This window comes from Rhinolophus ferrumequinum, chromosome 4 (assembly GCF_004115265.2).
Source record: "Rhinolophus ferrumequinum isolate MPI-CBG mRhiFer1 chromosome 4, mRhiFer1_v1.p, whole genome shotgun sequence".
Taxonomy (NCBI): Eukaryota; Metazoa; Chordata; class Mammalia; order Chiroptera; family Rhinolophidae; genus Rhinolophus; species Rhinolophus ferrumequinum.
In genome coordinates, this window is record NC_046287.1 from 95,152,670 (window position 1) to 95,174,090 (window position 21,421).

The window sequence follows — 21,421 nt, forward strand, 5'->3', positions numbered from 1 at the left end:
GAATTTAGACTGTATTTGTGAAATGGATTAAAAACTGAATGAATGAATGAATGAATGAATGAATGAATGAATGAATGAAAAGAGACAATTGGTTTTCACCTTTAGGAACAGCAAGCAATGCACAACCTCCCAGGGCTCTTGCATGCTATTGATGATTATGGCAGCTCCTTCAGGATGCAGAAATAGAAGCACAAGACCAAAATCTCTGTTAGGAGATGCACAGTAGAAGGGAGCCGAAGCTACCACTGCCTCTCTACTTGCTTCAAGTGTCACAGGGAAGTCCCTCAGGAAATAGCTCAGGCCTCAGGATGAACCAGTCACAGGTCATTTTCAATCTGGCCCAAATACACATTGTCGCAGAATAAGTTCTCCAAAGCATTTTTAAATAACCGTAACCAATCACTTTTGCTTAGTGACTAATGTTGTAAAGCTTTGGGGATTTCTCTGTACTTTTTAGACTATTTCAAATAAAAATTAAGGATGGGACAGAGATATAGGTGTGGAGAGTCAGAAGCAATCCACCAAACCAATCTGACAATCCCTAAATGCATTATTTTAATTCAGTATCTAATTAAGGATTCTGTGAGAATTGACTCAATTTATGCTGTGAATGAACTGAGCAGATTTGCTACACAGTGGAAGCAAAAGTTTGTGGGTGTTCATCCATAGTCTCATGTATGCTTCCAATAGGAACCTCAAATCACCTCCCTAAGAAATTGGTGGGAAAAAATAAACAAACAAACAATTAAAAAATCAGCAGAGGGCCTAAATAGACATTTCTCCAAAAAGGACATACAGATGGCCAATAGACATATGAAAAAATGCTCAACGTCACTAATCATCAGAGAAATCCAAATAAAATCCACAATAAGATATTACCTCACACAAGTTAGAATGGCTATCATCAACAAGACAAATAATAGCAAGTGTTGGAGAGGCTGTGGAGAAAAAGGAACCCTCATACACTGTTGGTGAGAACGCAGATTGGTGCAGCTGCTATGTAAGGCAGGGTGGAGGGTCCTCAAAAAATTAAAAATAGAATTACCATATGACCCAGCAATCCCTCTCCTCTGTGTATACCAAAAAAATCTGAAAACATTTATCTGTAAAGATATATGTGCTCTGATGTTCATTGCAGCTTTATTTATCGTGGCCAAGACATGGCAACAACCGAAGTGTCCTTTGATAGATGATTGCATAAAGAAGATGTGGTACATATATACAATGGAATATTATTCTGCCATAAAAAGATGAAATACTGCCATTTGTGCAACATAGATAGATCTTGAGATTATGATGTTAAGCAAAATAAGTCAGACAGAAAAAGTTGAGAATCATATGATTCCACTGATATGTGGGATATAAAACTGAAAGCAACAACGGAACAAGACAATCCTAAGAAAAAAGAACATTGCTGGAGGTGTCACACCCCCTGACTTCAGCTTGTACTATAGGGCAACAACAATCAAAACAGTATGGTATCGTCAGAAAAATAGACACACAGACAAATGGAATAGAATTGAGAACCCAGAAATAAACCCACATAAATATGGACAGATAATTTTTGACAAAGAAGCCAAAAACATACAATGGAGAAAAGATAGTCTCTTCAGTAAATGATGCTGGGAGAATTGGAAAACCATATGCAAAAGAATGAAACTAGACTGCTATCTGTCACCATGTACCCAAATTAACTCAAAGTGGATCAAAGACCTAAACATAAGACCTGCAAAAATCAACTGCGCAGAAGAAAACATAAATACTGAACTTATGGACCTCGGATTCAAAGATCATTTTATGAATTTGACTCCAAAGGCACGGGAAGTAAAAGCTAAAATAAATGAATGGGACTATATCAAACTAAAAAGCTTCTGCACAGCAAAAGAAACCATTGACAAAATAAAGAGGCAATCAACCAAATGGTAGAAGATTTTTGCAAACAACACCTCTGGTAAGGGGCTTTTATCCAAAATATATAAGAAACTCATACAACTCAACAACAACCAAAAAAACAATCCAATTAAAAAACGGGCAGAGGAACTGAAAATACATTTCTCCAAAGAGGACATACAGATGGCCAATAGACATATGAAAGGATGCTCAACATCACTAATCATCAGAGAAATGCAAATACAAACCACAATGAGATACCACCTTACCCCAGTTAGAATGGCTATCATCAACCAGACAAATAGTAACAAGTGTTGGAGAAGCTGTGGAGAAAAAGGAACCCTCATACACTGTTGGTGGGAATGTAGACTGGTGCAGCCACTATGGAAGGCAGTGTGGAGGTTCCTCAAAAAATTACGAATAGAATTACCATATGACTCAGCAATCCCTCTTCTGGGTATCTACCCCCAAAATCTGAAAACATTTATCCATAAAGACATATGTGCTCCAATGTTCATTACAGCTTTATTTACGGTAGTCAAGACATGGAAACAACCAAAGTGTCCTGTGATAGATGAATGGATAAAGAAGATGTGGTATACATACACAATGGAATACTATTCTGCTATAAGAAAAGATGAAATAGTACCATTTGCGACAACATGGATGCATCTCGAGATTATAATGCTAAGTGAAATAAGTCAGACAGAAAAAGTAGAGAACCATATGATTTCACTGATATGTAGTATATAAAACTGAAAACAACAAAAGAACAAGACAAACAAATGAAGAAACAAAACTCACTGACATAGACAATAGTTTAGTGGTTACCAGAGAGTAAGGGAGGTCGGGGGATGTAGAAGAGGGTAAATGGGATCAAATACATGGTGATGGAAGGAGAACTGACTCTGGGTGGTGAACACACAATGGGATTTATAGATGATATAATACAGAATTGTACTCCTGAAATCTATGTAACTTTACTAACAATTGTCACCCCAATAAATTTTACTTAAGAAAAAAAGAAATTGGTGAAACACTGGATTCTCTTGGGGGGTTCTGTCTTGTCTTCTGTGGTGCAAGTCTGCTTTGAAATACTCTCTTCCTTCCATGCAATGTAAGGAATTCTCCATCTTTCTCCTGTGAGAGCAGTGCCATCAATTTTATGTTTCTATGTCTGTAGCTTGTATTTCCTCTTGTTTCTAATTGGCTACTGAATAGATTAATTTAACGGGAAAACATTCAATGTGCCTGTTGCCTTTTACCCGGGCAAGTTTTTCTGTCTGTTCCTCTTTCTCTGCTTACCTTATTTTGTGTGCTCTTTCTGCTGAAGTCATGGTGAAAATTATGCATGTCTCCCTGGCATTTTGCCTAGAAAGAAGCAATTTTCAGATTGAATTTACTTTTTAAAAAATTCTCCTTATCTATATGGAAGTTATTGACTCTGCTACTGTATTTCCTATGATGTATGATCAAAAAGCCCCAGTGGCTGCAAGTGGCCTTGGGCTGTGTTATTTAACTCTTTCACGCCCAGCACATGTGGATTATATGTAATCATTAATGCTGACTAACCCTCATCTTCCTTCTCCACTGTGTTAAGGAAGGTTTTAATGTTTAGAACTCAATGCAATTCATGTCAAGTCACTGCGTACTTGAAGTCCTTAATTCCTTCAAACCATGTTGAGTGTATACTATGTGCCAGGCACTAAATCCTGGTGATACCAAGTCCAATAAGAACAAAAATGACAGGTGAATGAAGGAGATGGAAAAGAAAACGACCAATTAAAATGCAGCACGGTAAGTGTTGTAACCGAGATCATTAAAGGGCTTGGGCACTCGATTCCGACTGGACATTTCCCTAACGAGTATTTTGTGTTGTTTTGGTTTGTTTTTACCATCTTAACCATTTTTGAAATATAATTCAGTAATGTGTTCATATTAAAAGTATGATTTTGAGAAAAGGATGAAAGGCTTTACTCCATATCTCTGTGTGTGTGTGTGTGTGTGTGTGTGTGTGTGTGTGTGTGTAAACAGCAATCTTGATAATATTAGCATATTTGCTTTGAGTGATGCTGTCTCCCTCACTCTTTGTTGTTCCTCCGTCTTGCCATCTTGTGGTATCGAAAACAACTATTCTAATATAGTTACAGAGTTTTATTGGCTGATCTCTAACGTACTTACTGTTTCTACTCCTATGTCTTTGGTCATGCTTTTCCCCTTCCCTGAAACACCCTCCCTTTCTTTTCCACATATCCATGGCTTTGGGTGACCTGCCCCTCAAGGTCTCAGGCAAACCCCACCTGAAATCGGCTTTCTTTGATGCTCAGATCACCTACTTTCAGGACTTTGCTCATAGATGATGATCGTACTGACTTATGAGTTTTTGGAACTTGGCATATGTTACCTTGGAAAGCTATTCAGACATTAAATATAAGTCCCATCTTACCTACTAAGTTACAAATGTCTTGAGGAAAGGGACCGTGTTTTCATAATAAATCACATGTGCTTAGAACTTTAAGCATGCCTTTAACAGTTGCTGAGAACTTAGTGTGTGCACAGCGCTGTATTCAACATAAGGACATGATGACACAGTTCCTCTCCTGGAGAACCTCGTTATCTAGTGCTTTCATGTACACTATTACATTTCCTTTAAAAAACACTTGCAATAGTTACAGAAGACATTATTATCCCAATTTTATGATACGGATATGGAGACTGAGGAGACTAAGTGGTCTGCTATGGTAAAGCCAAGACCGGTGCTATTTTCTAAGGAGATGAAGCATGGCATCTTGGAGGGACTATGGGATCCTGGAGAAATAATGCTCAGGATTTTCACTCTGGTAGTTGCCATCTGAGTGGATTTGGAAAAGTTATTTAATATTTCAAAGTTTCAAGGACCACATCTTCTCACTGATGAATGATAATGTCCATTGTATAGACTTGTTGGAAAGGGCAAATGAAATCATGAGCAGTGTCCAGTGCCTCGTAAGCCCTCAACAATGATAGCTGAAGCTGCTGCCACTACTACTATTGCTGCCACTACTGCTACTAGTACTCCTACTGCCAGTAGTCCCCCTGTATTCATGGCTTTGCCTTCTGCAATTTCAGTTACCTGTGATCAACTGCGGTCCAAAAATATTAAATGGAAAATTCCAGAAATAAAAAATTCATAAATTTTAAATTGCACGCTGTGCTGAATAGCATGATGAAATTTCACTTTGTCCTGCCCAGGTCATGAATTACCCCTTTGTCCAGTGTATCCATGCTGTATGCACTCCCACCTGTTAATCACTTAGTAGCTGTCTCAGTTATCAAATTGACAGTTGAGGTATCAGTGCTTGTGTTTAAGAAGCCTTTATTTTACTTCATAATGACTCCCAAAGGAAAAAATAGTGACTGGCAATTCAGACGTGCTATAGAGAAGCCATAATGTACTTCCTTTAAGTGAAAAGATACGTATGTATAGGAAAACACATAGCATTTTCAAGGTTCAAAACTATCCACGGTCTCAAGCATCTGCTGGGGGAGAGCTGTCTTGGAATTTACAAAGTCTGACAATACATTTGCAAATTCATCCTAGAAAAAGTGCTACATACCTCATTGCTGAATATCACTATAGTCACCTGTGAAGTACTCCCCTTGGGAAGCTATGCACTGACACCAGCGCCTAGTCCACCCTTCAAAGCAATTTTGGAACTCTTTTTCTGGAATGGCCATCAGAGCTGTCGTCATATTACCCTTAATGCCCTGAATGTCATCAAAATGCCTTCCTTGCAATATTTCCTTTATCTTCAGGTAAAGAAAGAAGTCATTGGGGGACAGATCAGGTGAGTAGGGAGGATGTTCCAATACAATTATTTGTTTACTGGCTAAAAACTCCCTCACAGACAGTGCTGTGTGAGCTGGTGCATTGTCATGATGCAAGAGCCATGAATTGTTGGCGAAATTTCAGGTCATTTTTGTCTAACTTTTTCAAGCAGCCTTTTCAGCATTTTCAAATAATAAACAGGTTAACAGCCCAGTCGGTACAAATTTATAATGAATAATCCTTCTGATATCAAAACAGGTTAGCAACATCGTTTTGACTCTGGATTTGGACTGACAGAATTTTTTGGTAGTGACGTCCATTGTGCACTTTAACACCTTGTTTCAGGGTCATATTGGTACACGCATGTTTCATCACCAGTAATAACACGGCCCAAAACATCGTCTTGCCTCTCCAAAAGGTCTTGGCAAACTTTGACTCTCCTTTGCCTTTGTTCATCAGTGAGCTCCTTTGGGACCATTTTTGGGACACCTTTCTCATGCCAAGATTTTCAGTTAAGATTTTCCGAACTGTTTCTTTATCGATGTTTAGTTGGTCTGCTATGCTTCTCACAGTCAGCCAACAATTTTGATGCACAATTCGACAAATGTTTGCAATGTTTTCATCAGTTCTGCTCGTTACTGGCCGCCATGACCTCTGTTCATCAAAGACGTGTCCTCTCCCCTCAGAAAAATGTTTAATTCATTAGTACACTGCCATTTTCTTCAGGGCATTATCCCCATAAACTTGGACTAACATGTCCCTGATTTCACTTCCACTCTTGCCAAGTTTAACAAGAAATTTAATGTTTGTTTGTTCCTCTAATTCAAGCTCTGACATTCTCACCAGGACCCACAAAATCACGCAACAACAATAATGAATGCCACTCAGCAAGACACCGCCACCTATCAACACAAACACTGTGACACACTGATATACGAAGATTCTGTAACCTTATCAAGCTGTTTGTACAGTGCTGCTAATGTAAGTGCATGGTGGCAAGTTCATGAACTTAATTGTCAGACCTTGTATGCCCACAGATTGGGGGAGATTCTGTACTGCTTACTTGTACCACTGTTATGCGTTCTATGCCTATGATGCATCTCCAGTGCCTAGCACACGAAGGTACTCTTTAATGCTGTTGCTTTTTGTATTTGCACACTAGCCACAAGGAAGGCGGACACCCAGACAGGGCATGTCAGCACGAGTACCAGTTCTTTACAGTTGGTATCCATTCTGACTGAGCAAGTGTCTATCGTGATTGGCTGTTGCCTTTGCTACCATAATTGTGAAATATTTCGCACAATACTCCTGTCTGGAAGTATCGTGGGACAATTGCTTCATGCATTTTACCTCGTATAGGTAACCACACATAATTAGCGGCTCTGTCTTCCTCCATCAGCCAATACTTGCCATGGAGAAGCATTCCACTCAAACACAATCATTAGGCTAACACAGTTCTGAAGAATGTTCACAATACTTGGCACATTCATTACCCATTTGGAGCCAACCATGTGCAGGGATTCTTTATATCAGGCAGCTGTATATCAGGGAAATGCCTTGAAGTTGGGTTTAGTCAACAAGCAGCCGTGGGATTGATTTCCTTATCGCTCTGGTTCAGGAATTTCTATTTGGCTATATTTCTGACATGTCAGACATTTCCCACATGTCGTTCAATTTAATTTAATTTATGATCCTTGCTCAATAATCGTGACTCCAGGTTAATAGATGCTTTGAAAAGTGTAGCAAGTGGGCCTTTCAGACATCTCAAATGAGCTGCTTTTTCAGGTGTCAGGGCATTTTCTACTGTACCCTTGGCCTTCACACAACCAGAAGAGGTGAACAGAAAAGGAACCTCATTAAACATCTGTAGGCTATGAAAATATGAAACCACTGAGCCAGATGGGGTCATAACCTGCATTAATATTGCTCTTTTGAGTAAGGTCACGTGTGCCCATGGCACAAGTGTAAATGCACAGAGGCTTTTTAAATTGCCTCTGTCTCAGGTGCCAGGGAACTGGTTCCTGGCAATAACAGCTTCTGTGACTCCTATTGCAGTATTCCTCTGACAAAGAAAGTATTGTCAAAATCCAAGCTGGGAGCATGTGCTGCTTGGAAGAGCAGTAACAGAGATCAAGGGGCATGAAATGCAACTGTGCACTTGTAATGAAATTGCCCTTACTTACCGCCTGGTTAGTACTCGTGATTGCCACGGTATGCCTTTGCAATCACTCTCAGCATAATGAAAAATAGCAGCAAACTTTAGCTTTTCAGATGGCTTGTATCAGGAGTAGATAGAAGTGTTTTCAAGGCCGAGGTGGTAATGAAGAGGAATCCATGATGCAGAGAATAGCAATTGATGCTTATTCATGGATAAAGGAGAGATATATTAGCTGGAGGACTTCCTACACACAAGTCTTAGTGATTTAATGTCTCTGCTCAAATGTCAACAATGTACAGTGTTTCTGACTATCCTATCTTCCTGAGAGATTGTATCATTCTCTTTGAGAAGTAATATAGCTTTACTGCAGATGAGAGTCAAGAAAGGTACAACTTCTGGAATAGAATTTAATCGCGTGTGCGCACGCGCGCGTTCACACACACACATACACACACATTCTGTGAAACAGAGATTCCACTTCTAGGTATTTATCCTAAGGAAATGCACATATATGTATGTTGCAAATATTTACTTATAATGTTATTCATTGCAACATTTTCTATTTTTTTAAGAGAAAAACCATAAACCACCCAGATGTCTAACAATAAAAAATTAGTTACATAAATTATGGCACTTATATATAATGGAATAGCATGTAGCAAAAGAAGTGTTTGTAGAGAAAATTCAAGGACAGGAAAAAAATATTTTTAATGTACTTAAATCTATATGTATATATAGCAATAAATGGTCATATATATATATATATATATATGTAATGTGAACAGTGATTATTTTAAGTAGTGGATTTCGGTTTCTTGTTTTACTCTTTTTGCTTAATGATATAAGAAAATACTTTTATAAGAAAAATGTTTGTTTCTTTATAGAAAAAAAAAAGAGAAAAATAATAACTACAAAAATAGTGTGAGGTCCTCTCGTGTCTCGGTTGCTGCCGTGCCTTCCAGACTGAGGAAGACCTGGAAACTTCGGGGCCATGTGAGCCATGGCTATGGCCTCGTTGGCAAGCAGCAGAAGCACCCAGGAGGCTGAGGTGATGCTGGTGGCATGCATCACCACAGGATCACCTTTGACAAATATCACCCAGGTTACTTTGGGAAAGTTTGTATGAGGCATTACCACTTAAAAAGGAACCAGAGCTTCTGCCCAACTGGATAAACTGTGGACCTTGGTCAGTGAGCAGACACGGGTAAATGCTGCCAAAAATAAGACTGCTCCTATCATTGCGATCAGGCTACTCCAAAGTTCTCAGGAAGGGAAAGCTCCTAAGGCAGCCTGGCATCATGAAGGCCAAATTCTTCAGCAGAAGGGCTGCGGAGAAGTTTAAGGGTGTTGGAAGTGTCTGTGTCCTGGTAGCTTGAAGCCACACGGAAGGAAGTTCATTAAATGTGCAAGTGTTTTTTCTGGTTTTTGTGTGTGTTTTTTTAAGTAGGTGTGTGCGTCAGTTTTGAATATATGCCATTATAGACTGGTAGAGCTTACTACTTATCTACCCATGTGACTATGATTTCATGTTAATATGTGATGTATGATTAACTTTTAATTTTATCTGAGGTTATTGTTTTCCTTAGGCTGTGCACAGAAAAGAACTCGACAGAGCCACACAAGAATGCTGTCCCTTCAAGGGGTTCTTTATCATCATTTGTATTTGCACCATAATGGATAACTTACCATTTCCCAAACATATCCCATATTTTCCCATACTGTTGTATACTGTTTCCTCCCCTTGGAAGACCTTTTCTCATCCATTCTTACAAAACCTACTCATTCATCAAGGACTAGCTCAAACCTAGTTTGTACAGTTTGCTCTAAGTCTCCTCATTCATGCACATACTTTAATTTTTCATCTTTTCAGACTGTTGACATTTCACACTATGAGTTGTATCCATATTTTATCTTCTCTACTATATTGTAAGCTTACAGAAGGCAGAGACTTTACTCATCTTTGTATATTCATAAAATGGGAGGCATTGACAACATAGCTAGTTAAATATTCACTGAATATGGAAATGAATGGACCTTGATTGCAGAATACAGAGATTGACATATGTCTGATATGAATGTAGATAGCACTGATGTGAATGTACATCCCTGGCTATTTTGTGATTTCTAAAGTATTTTCAGGCTTAATTAGCACTCACTTTTTGAAATCGGCCTTAATGTAATATATGACTCAATAAGCATTTATGTAAAACAGACACTGCAAGGGAGGCACTCTGAAGTATTATAACAACCAGTTTATAGACTTTTCCAGGAGAATCTCATCTCTAAGGACTCACTAGAGCAAAGGTTAGGGACATGGCTGCTGGAAATGGCCATCTTCTGACACGTGGTACTGAGCCCTCTTTCTATGCCCCCAAGGTGGTTCTGTGAAGATCCTCTTTGAAAGCTTCCAAAATGACATCTTAGGTTGGAAGCACTTTGCAAACCATAAAGGGCAAGGCAAATGTTAGTTGAAATGATTACTATTTGGAGAAATCTTTTGCAAAATGCTTGTGGCATGAAGCTTCTCATTCGAGAAAGTGAGTTTGGCAGGCCTGAGTTGGTGCCACACTGGTTGTTTTCCTTTTGTATTTGAGAACATACTTCAGGGACCTGCCCTTTGTGGAAAATGACTTGTTTTGTAAATGTCAGTGACTCCAAACTATCTCTAAGGGGGATTCTCATCACATACACATCAGAGACTTAGCCAGGATACTCTGTCACTTGAGGACGACACTAAAGTCCACTCCTCCATCAGGACTGCCACCCGGACCTTCCAGTCCCAGGAGTGCTTTCAGATGATGAGCCTATACCTTTTACAGAGTCCTCACCTGCCCCCAGAATAAAGGAGACTCTGATTAGAGCCTGCAATTGGCAAACTTTTTAGTAGTTATGTTCGCATTTCTTCATACAATTGTTCACAGAATGAATTCAAATGTGGTTCCATTTGTAGACAGTTCTTAAATAGTGAGCTCTAAGATTAGCCTTAATCCCTTTGAGAATGAGTTCTATTTATGGTTCACAATGTGACATCCTACTTTGGAAAAGAGAAAAAGAAAAAAATAGAAAAATATACATATATATAAATATGTATATACATATATAAATATGTATATATATATTTGTATACACACACACACAAATTCTCTAAAACATTTTAGAGAAGCATTTTCTATTTTGTGAGCTTTCTTAAAAATTCTGGGAGCATGATGAAGCTGCCTTGCTTCCCAGCATGATGCCACAAAGAAGACAGAGGTGACAGAACTTGAAAACCCCTCCAAAGTGGAAACCAGAAGGAAAAGAAAGAGATTCTTAAAACAGAGACTGCAGAAGCACAAAAGAAGGTAAGAGTACTTTAAAAACAAATAAAATTTAAAGCAAATTCAGTCATTTAGATATTCCTTCACCTTGTCCAATTTGAGAAATGGTAAATACGGACTATTATAGCTATGAGATACTAGTATTCTGCCCCTTAGGGAAACTCCTAGGGAGTTTCTGCCCTAGCTCCCTCTTCCACACTATTACCGTAGACGTTTGCTTTGCAGTGTTACCAGAAAACAAAATCCCCAATGTTATGGAAAGCAAAATGTGCAAGCTAACCAGCCACCATGAGAAGGTCCTGTGACCAATGGATTCAGAGACTGACGAAATCTGTCCAGACGGACGGATCGAGTTTCCTATTCAGGAAACGGCCCAGCCAGGAGCGCTGGCCCGTTTTAAGGCTGTCCACTTGCTGCCATAGCCTCAATCACTTAGATTTAAAGTACTAGTTGAATTGTTAATCTTTCACAGTGTGGCTCTATCTCAACTAAATCCTTTTTGTTTCTTTTAAGTGGTTTGAAGTGAAAAATAATGAAATTACCGAAGTATTAGAGAGGGTATTTGTGGGGACAGAGCCCCAGAGAGCAGTTTCCAGGCTCTCGGCCTCACGTGGAAAGGTGCTGGCTCGGGTAGTAGATGGCCATCAGCTGTGGCTAGTTGGCCGTCAGCTGTAACCAGTGAGCCATTGGCCACTAATATAACTGCCACGGCTACGTTGGGGAGTCGAGTCGAGCAGAGTCAAGGAGAGAGTCGGTTGCTTGGCAGAAAGCAGACAGCAGGTCACACATCGTGTGAATCCAGCCTCCAGTGAGACCATAGTGGTATGACTCCCCTACCTATGGCTCTGTGGGTATTCCTTTTTGGCCTCACCACATCCTGTGTTCTTATGTGGGGAGCGGGAGCAGGGACCCCGCAGGCTGCCCCACACAATAGTATTTTTCCTTCTAAACCTGCATATTTTTTAGAGTAAAAGGCTTGCTATTAATAATTTCTCCAGGAAAATAGGCATACACCAAAACGGTCCAGGAAATTTCCCTTTCTCTCTCTATTTCTCTCCCTCTCTCTCCCTTTCTTTCTTCTTTCCCATGGAAGAAAAAAACTATGAAAGACTTTGAAATGAACCAGAAAGATTATTGGGTATCTTCAATGGGAAACCAGGTGTTGTCTAAGCACATCCTCCCAAATTAATTGATTTGGTGGAAATCTCTGCAACTTTCATTGTTTCTGATTTACTGTATATCTCTTTGAGTTATACAAAACTGAAAGCAATGGAGATAATTCTTGTGTCTAGGGATACAAATAAATGTTGTCTGTAGAAATACAATTGATTTCCTCCCCGCTTCTTTCCAGCAAGCCAATTTCACAACTGTTTATAAATTCATTTCAACATTGCTTATTGCTAATATATCTGTGTTATTTTGAATTCACCTTTGAAGTGGTTGTAACTTCTTACTGGTTCTCTTATTAATTAATAAATTAACTAAGATTTTTGATACGTGTTGACATATGTTAACATGTGTGGAATTTTATCTTTTAATAATATTCCTTAACATCTTTTTTTTCCCTTCTACTTTTTTTCCTCAGATTATCTAGGGCCCAACAAACTCTCCATTTCACTATAATAATGTCCCTCTTTGGTGAAAGAGATCACTATCAACTGGAAGCAAGAATAGAAGCAGAGAGAACATTCAGAGCCTATTGTAATAGTCCCAGTCCTGGATGAGGGACCATGGACTAAGATGAATGTACTCTGACTGTAAGTAGATGAACGCCTTAAAGAAAAAGCTGACAGAATTCACTGATTGAGTGGATGTGAGGTATAAAGGGAAGAGTGAAGCCAAGGAAGTCCCTCAGCTTTGGGATGATTAATGGGCTAATTGGTGATGCTGCTTTCTACAGATTGGAAGGACTAGGAATGGGCGTGGAACTGAAACATTTACTCCCCCAATTGCTGAGAATGTTGACAACTTCTAGCTCGTAGGTGAGTTTGCACTCCTGATGCTGGACCTCAGCAGACCAAGGTCACACCCCCTTCTTTATCCAATGACGGAATGATGTAGGGAGAAGACCCAATTTGATACAGTTCTAAATAGCCATCCCAGTTCTGGGGCTCCCTGTGGGACAACCTGAGACCTTTGTTATGATGGCAGCAGGAACTTGTTCCTCTGCCTAATCCTTCTGTGAACACTCCCTCACAGGTGTGGATCCTGAAGGCAATCGCCAATAAATTTCTTCCCTGTAAATCTCCATTAAAGGGACCGCTCCCTTGGAGCTCAACCTGCATCATAGTTCAAAATCAGGAGTTCTTTCACAGGTCATCTTCCACACTTCTGCAAAAGGTTATGCAAAATAGACTTGATGGTACACCCTCAAGGAGTGGATCACACTCCTTATCTCACCACAAAATACCAAAAAAAAAAATTTTTTTTTCTAAGAAATTAATGGCTTTCAGTTGTCCATTGCCAGCCTCCTTCAAAGACATCTCACAATCTGGCTTCTGTATTTTCAGGCTCTTCTCTCACCACCTCACTGTAACCCCCACCACAACCTAGGTTTTTAATTGTAGTACCCATTTACTGTTTCCTGGCAACTATGTTTTCACAACACCGCTCTTTCATCCAAGTTCCTGATAACTCTCCATCTATCTCACATTCTTCTCTCAATGGTAAAATTATGCATACTCCAAAACCTAGTTCAAAGCCAAACTCCAAAATCTATCAGTCTTTCATGAAACCTTCCCCAGTTTTCCCCAAAAGGTCACGTCACTTTTTGTGTTCCCATCGCACTCTGTATAACATGTTATCTCTGTTGTTTAGATGTCTGTTGATCTAGCTATGCCGTGAGTTCCCTGGAGGCAGAGAACATCTGGCCAGCACAGTGCTAAGAGCATTGTAGGATTAAGACCCTGCTTTCTTGATCTCTTAAGTTATCCATCTCTATCCTTATGTTTCCAACAGAAATAAAGTGAATGCTCTTTGTCCTAGATTTGGTCTTTGATCCTCAGTTGCTTCATCTTTCCCTACTCTGAACTGGGCAAAGGAATGCCAAAGTCCTCCTCTTTACCCCTGGATCTAACTCTGAGAAACTCCAATAGCTTTATTCCTTTCTCCTGGCCCCATCCTGGCCCCTTTTTTTCCTCAGCAAAATCACATCTTGCACCAAAGGTCACTAGCTGAACTGAAATTCTAAAGTACAGGTGTGTTGAAGAGATGTCCTGGAGCCTCATCTGCCTCTTTTCTCCCCACCTGCTATATCCCCAAGAGTATACACCCCTTTAGGTCTTGTAAATGTATGATCCTTCAAATCCTAGTTTGGTGACACTTGTAAAAAGATTTTTTAAAAAATCGGACATCATCTTTCTCTACTCCTCTCTTTTCTCCTTTTCAAGATTGAGAATCTCCTCTGTCTTGACTCCTTGGTAGGACCTTGTGATACCATCTTTATTCAGATCTTCCAAAGAAATCTGGAGTGAACATACAAGACTAAGTATTTGGTCAACTCGGGGGTTCAAAAAATGCTTATTAATGGGAAGAAGGAAGGGAGGAATAAAGGAAGAGAAGGAAGGAAGAACAATCCAGTTCAAAGTTCCATTTCCACGGCCTCCCAGGCCTATAGAACATATGAGAATATTTTTTGCACACATAATACGCTTGTTCAGTAAGGGGTAATTTCTGAGAAAAATGCAAAGCAATGAATATCAGAAGTTAGTACCTCAGATACGCATTCATACAACTGTAATATAAAGTCATTCAAAGAGTGGCTCCAGGAAAAAAAAAATATTGCTCCTCAGAAAGATTTATTTTAAGGTGATCAGGTTACTTTAGACTTTCTTAAAGATTCAGAATCCATGAAAAGTTTATTTTGATGGTAGAATTATATACTTCCTTTGCAAGGACCTAAGTCTATTGAACTTAAGGTTAAATGTAAAATTAGTTCTTCAGAATGTTCTTATGCTTTAAAAATACACAATGCTTCTATGCCCTTTGGATGAAAAGTGTCAGCGGTATTAAAAATTAAAGGAACAAAACACCTAATAAAAGCTCATTAAAATTTAAAATCCACTAGTTCAGAACTTATGATAATTTTGACACTGGCTAGGTTGATGTTTTCCTTTCCATTGCTTACGAGAAAGTACTTTGAAGTTATTAATATGTACAAATAGATATCCAGGGGAAACAGTTCACTCTTTAAGGGAAGAAACTTCTGAAGTATTTTGGCAGCATCACTTCACTGACAAACACTATTAAAATTATTTTTAAACATGCTCATTCAATGAATCAATTTGGATGAAGACCTCTACACTGTTTTATGTGGCTAACTTAGATTCTGAGCAGCCTGGTGGCATGGAAAGGCTCCAGTAAATGTTCTCTGTGGTGTCAGGTGATGGTCCCACTTTGGGTACCACTGCCCTCTCCACTCTCCTCAGTTGCCATGAGGAGAAGAAGAGTCGCTGTTTGTGAAGGTCACCCCTTCCACCCTCCGCAGGCCCACTGTCTCTGCCAGAGGAGGGACTGAGTTATTTTATCTTGTTGTTTTCAGTGTCTGTCACATAGTAAGCACTGAACATGTATGGGCACCCTTACTATGTGATTATATACCACAGGCCAGCATTTTCTTTTGGAGCATCCTTCCTTTTTTCCTATTTGCATTCCTGAATTCTTCTCCCCACCCTCCTCCCTTGTTGTGCCAAAGATGTCTGGTGTTTAGCACAGTGCTGGGGGCCAGAATAAGAATCAACTGCTTCTTAGCGCAGACAAAGGACTTCATTGCTAGCTTGTGTGTGAGTCTGTGAATAACCTTACAAATATTTCTTTTCTATTTTCCCTCTCTAGTGCCATTTAAAGAAATGAAGGCATTCCCAGGAAGCCCCCAGCTACCATGTCCAAATGTGGGGGTCACTAAACAGCAGCCCTACGCCCACATGCACATGGTGTCTACACAGACTGCTGCTGCCCTGTGCTCAGTGGTCTCCTTAGAAACCAGCATGGGTACAGTGAGTCATGTCAGGAAATAGCCCGCTCCCAGCACCACTGATTCATCCCCACCTACTCCCACCTTCGTCTGCACAAAAAGTTCATTTCCCTGTCCTCTTGGGGCTGCATGCACACTCACTCTGTCCTTCTGAATGCTTACCAGGGCCCCAAAGGAATACCGAACACTGTACAGATCCAGGAAACCTGCTGCTGGGAAAAAGTACACCAAGGAGGAGCTGTCGCCCACGTGTCTGTGTCTTCTAGCTTTCAAGTTAACAGCCATGGTGGACCTCATTTCTGATAAGCCCCTCTATTCTCTGTGGTCTGAGTATTGTGTCTACAGTGGACAGATGTGCAGTGGCTCTCGACACATTAAAAAAAATGTGATCACATGTAGTCAAATCTCATCGTTTTGGAGGGGAAGGGGATTCAGGGTCCTGTCTTTCTATTTTTCAACCCAAAATTGGAAGATGAGCCTATTAACAGGGAGACATGGAGGAGAAGGGAAAAGTAGGGAGTTAAATACAGCACTGAACACTATGGAGAATCAGTAAATATTGGCAGGGGAAGGGAGAGAGGTTTTGCAAACCTCAGCTCATATCTGCTAATAATACCAAACAGCAATTTGTCACCCTTCTGGAGACTCTTGTTCCAGGCAGAGAGTAACCAGCTAATAATAATAATAGGTAATAAAACTAGGTACCATTTATGGCAGTCTGCTATGAATTAGGCATTGCACATTATCTCATTTAATCATTTAACTTTCACAGGAATGTGTGTGTGTGTGTGTGTGTGTGTGATTTATGCTATTACAAATTTAATCTACTTATTTTAAAAAACCAGTCAATGTTTCTGATCTTGCTGAAATATATTCATGCAGCATGAATCCCATAGTCACAATCCTATATTTTAAAATGAAGTTATTAAAATAAGTACAAAGCAAAATGTGAGTAAAAATGTGGGTAGCTTGCCATGTAACGGTTTCATCTCCCTTTTACAGCTGTAGAAACAGAGGCTCAGAAAAATGCAACTAAAAAGACAGAATCCCACTTGGGACCTAGGATGTTCTAGGTCTAAATGTGAGTGTTTTCCGTTATCCCACATTGCTTCCCTGTTCTAATTTGGAAAACAATATACATTCTTGAGTAGTTAAATAAGAATATACAATTTAATGTCATATCGAAACAATTCAGGACAGAAGAAAATGAATCCCCAAATGTGAAGGTCAGATGGATGTGGTTCCCCTTGAGAGGGACCCTAGTAAGCTTGAACCAGGCCTTGAAAGATGTGTGAAATTTGGATACTTGCAATGCACTGGTGGAGGCCAATATTTTTCATGTATCCCTTTCTGTTTTTAACAAGTCATATAATATTTGACTTTCATGCACAGCAAAGTATCTATGAGTGGAATGAGATGTTTGGGACTCACTTATAACACTCAAGAGAAAACAAATAACTAAATCAGTAAGTTGGGGGGACAGACCATACAACGTTGGCAAAATGTTATTGAAATTGAAAAAACGCAGTGGGTAACTGGGAGATCATGGTTCTAGCCCCCCTTCCCTTTGTGAGGGTTTAAAAAGTTCAACATGAAAACCTTCCCAAAGAAAATGAAATGGCTGCACCAGTCTTAGCACAAGGAACAGGCCCATCTTTAAGAACAGGATAACAAAACCACCTTGAACTCGTCAACAGGTAAGTCCATTTAAGATGATAACCACCAGCCACAGGAAAACAGGAACATCCTCATGAAATAATATAAATTTTAACTACAGCATGGGGGGTTGAATGAAAATAAACCTGAAGAGGAAGACAGAATTTAGATACCAAAAGATCGATTGCACTGCTCAAATGAATGATTCATAATTTGGAAGCAGGGGCAGACAATATTGACTGAGACATAAGTCTCAATTATTTCTCTGCTTAGCTGCTCCTCTTCTTCTACTGTTGTATTGCTTCTATGCTAAGGGAGTTGTTTATCCTATTTCATCACCTCATTTTGACTCTCATCTGAGAACATAATCCTTCCTTCAGTTTTAATAAAATTGTATTTTTAGTTCCACTCATAATGAAGCATTTCACAGTGTTGGGATCGCTTTTATTTTCCTACTTACTTTATTCCTCCTTAATTGGAAGTTTCAAATGATTTAACCTATTGTTAGCTTGGCTACACCCATATACCACCAAAGGTTTCTTTTGCCTCTTGTGAAGCTAGGAGGCTAAAGAGGCTTGTGTCAAAATTGGTCTGTGGGGAAAATTTTTTAATTAGTTCATTATCCCAAAATTTTACAAAGAAGAATCTGTGAAAATTCAGAGGCCAAATCATGTTAGCTAGTCCATGTAGTGAGAGAGGGACTGAAGTTATGAAATTAATTGACAGATTAATATTCACTTGGGTGAAAAGCATGCACTAAAGCTTTAAGAGTTAACAGTAGCTCATTATGGTGACATGAAATGATGTGCCCACACTACAAATCATTTTAGGAACAGGAACTCATTTTGCCTAATTCATTCTATGAACTAGGGAGTTTCTTAGTTGGGTTTATTTATCTGTAAAGAACAGAATCTATTCCAAGTTACCTTAAGGGACAAGGTGTCTATATAAGGGATGCATGTGGTTTGAAATCGAAACTCAGCTGGTCTCTGGTCTGGGCCTGGCTTCTCCCTCCGGCATTTCAGTTTTTCTCCATGCATCTGCTCACTTCCCATGGCTCTCTCTACCAAAAGGCCTTTTCTTGCTGTTGTCAACATCAAGATATAAAACTAGTAATAGCCAATCCTTCTTGAGAACATTCCATGTGCCAGGCACTGTTCTAAGTATGTTACATACATTGATTCATTTGACCCTTGCAACAACTGCCAGCAAACTTTGCCTTGTACATGAACTAGTCTTACTGCGATTTAGACTAAAACTTCTAGCATAGTTTCCTTTTTAATTGCACTAGCCCAGCCTCTGCATTTCCTTGTGCAGATTACAGAAAGCAAGGATCTGATTGTACCAGTTCAGTTTTTGAGCCATGCTACACAAAGCCAACTGTGGGCGGCTTCCCTTCCATCATCTTCCCTTCCATCAGGGGCACAGCTCTGGACCATTCATCTGTGAACTACTGACAGGGGTGAGGGGAGTGGGCGGTGGGGGGTGTCTGGGTTCAGAACAATGGAGTGAAGCCAGCTATGTCCTGAGTGAGGCTGCTTCCTTATAAGGTGTTGTAGGAGGGACAGAGCATGTTGACTCTCAACAGCCAGCAGAAGAAGCAGGGTTTCACAGGTCTAGGCAATTTACCTGTGACCTGGGAAGCCTTCTCTGGCTGTTCACATGTGAACGGTATGTTGGGCCCCCCTCAGAATCTCTGTTAGATCATGCCCATTATGTCCGTGGAGCAAGGGGTCACTTACACACTGGGAAATAGAGGAACCACAAGCTTGTCTTCTCTCAAAATTTGTCTCCCACCGGTTGTAACTAGCTAGGTCTTACATCGTTCATCATTAAAAGTGTTCCTTTGGTTAATACATATAAAACTAAAAAGGTCTCTGTTTGTCTCGGCTTTTACCACTCTGCCTTTTTCCTTTTGCAGCAACATCAAATTCCCTTAGTTCCTCCCAGGCCCTGTGCTCCTTTTATTGGGTCAGAACCACTCTTAGGCCCCTCTTATGCTTGACTAACTGTCCAGTCTTCAGGTCTCCCGAACGTATTGTCTGTAGGAAGCCCTCCTGAGTCCACAAATCTGGGTCCCTTATGGAAGTTGTAATAATACTACTTGTACTCCGTGTTTCATTTTCATTCTCGACTTCAGTTCAGGGGCCATATCTTCCTGGTTATTACTATATATTCAATACAGTGTCTGGCACATGTTAAGTACCACTAAACATTTGTTTAAATGAATCAAATTAAAATAAAACTGTCTTATTTTAAGGGATAACTCATTGATTATTGTTAATCCACAGACCCGATATACATCATAGATTCCCTAGACGGGCCTTAACATGTGGTTCATGGTCAAAGGCATTTTGATCAATGAGAGGAGCTAGAAAAGTTAAAACCAGAAAAGATACAACCTGGAGAAGGAGACCTGGGTTTGCAAAATGTAGAGATGGAGGGCACCTCCGAGTAACGGCCAGGGTTGCTGTCAAACAATTCTGCGCATGTCTAAATTAGTTCCAGTTCTCCTGCGCTCATTCTAGGTCTCCTATGACTGTCGTAGCAAGCTACCATTGGTCTGTTGGTTCTGCTGGTAAAAAACATCCTGTGAAGGAGACGAGATAGGGTTACAGAACCACGACTGGGACTCGTTCTGCATGCAAAGCCCGTAAAGGAGGTGAGTGGCGATCCCTAGTGGGCAGACTGCCATCTCCCTGTTCCAAGTAGACGATTAATCCGCAGAGGTAAAAAGGCACTAAGTACTTGGGAGACAACCAACTCTTATGGACCTCTCCTCGTTTTCGATAGCCAGGAAATGTCTATTTACTAACCAAATAAAACAGAGAAAAATGTTTCTAAGGAAAATATATGGGAATGCAATCTCAAAGAGACTCAGTTCTTCATTAGACAGAGAAGATTTTGAAACACAGAGAAATATTTGATGAAGCCTAACAACTCCTTTGTCTTAAACTCAGCTGTGCATCCATGTTATACCATGCTTTTCTATGGGTTAGTTATATAGTGGTGGCTTAAAGTTCGATCTATGTTGATGATTTAATCTTTTTTTTTAATTTGTCCTAACAAGAGACTAGTTTTGATTCACTCAATCTTACAAGTATGTTGTGAAATCATATTTGAAGATGGTTTAATTAATAACCACTGATGAAAGATTTGTTTTTACATGTCATTAGTCCTTTTAAACATGCTTTTAATAACAATGTTCTTGCAGAATGTGATTAGGCAGAAAGGGAAGGGCAAAAAATATGGAAAGGAAATAAGATAGAGGTAAAAATGAAGGGGAGAAATGAAAAGTGGAGATAGGTTAGTGACTTTCCTCTCACCTCACCAACAAGACAAGATGCTTTGTAGTCCCCTCCTAGCATTCGGGGTGGGCTCTCAGAGATGATCTTCCACCCAGAATTTTATAAAGTTAAGATTTGAATATTGAAAACCAGAATTTAACTAGTCCCCAAAAATATATTCAGCAGTTTAAAACTGGGATGGAAAGAAAATGTATTTCTAGGAGAATTGCCTTGCTAACTGACATTAAAGAACATAATTTTGCCTTTTTAATCTCATTTTATTGTTGGACTAAAGAGAGAAAATAACTATAACCCTAGAGACAGGATTTTCAT

General features: G+C 39.7%; 1 pseudogene; it reads left to right on the plus strand.

Annotated features, from left to right (window-relative positions):
- Positions 1-4,598: 4,598 nt before the first annotated feature.
- LOC117021225 (60S ribosomal protein L27a-like) lies at positions 4,599-9,232 on the plus strand (annotated as a pseudogene).
- The last annotated feature ends 12,189 nt before the right edge of the window (positions 9,233-21,421 follow it).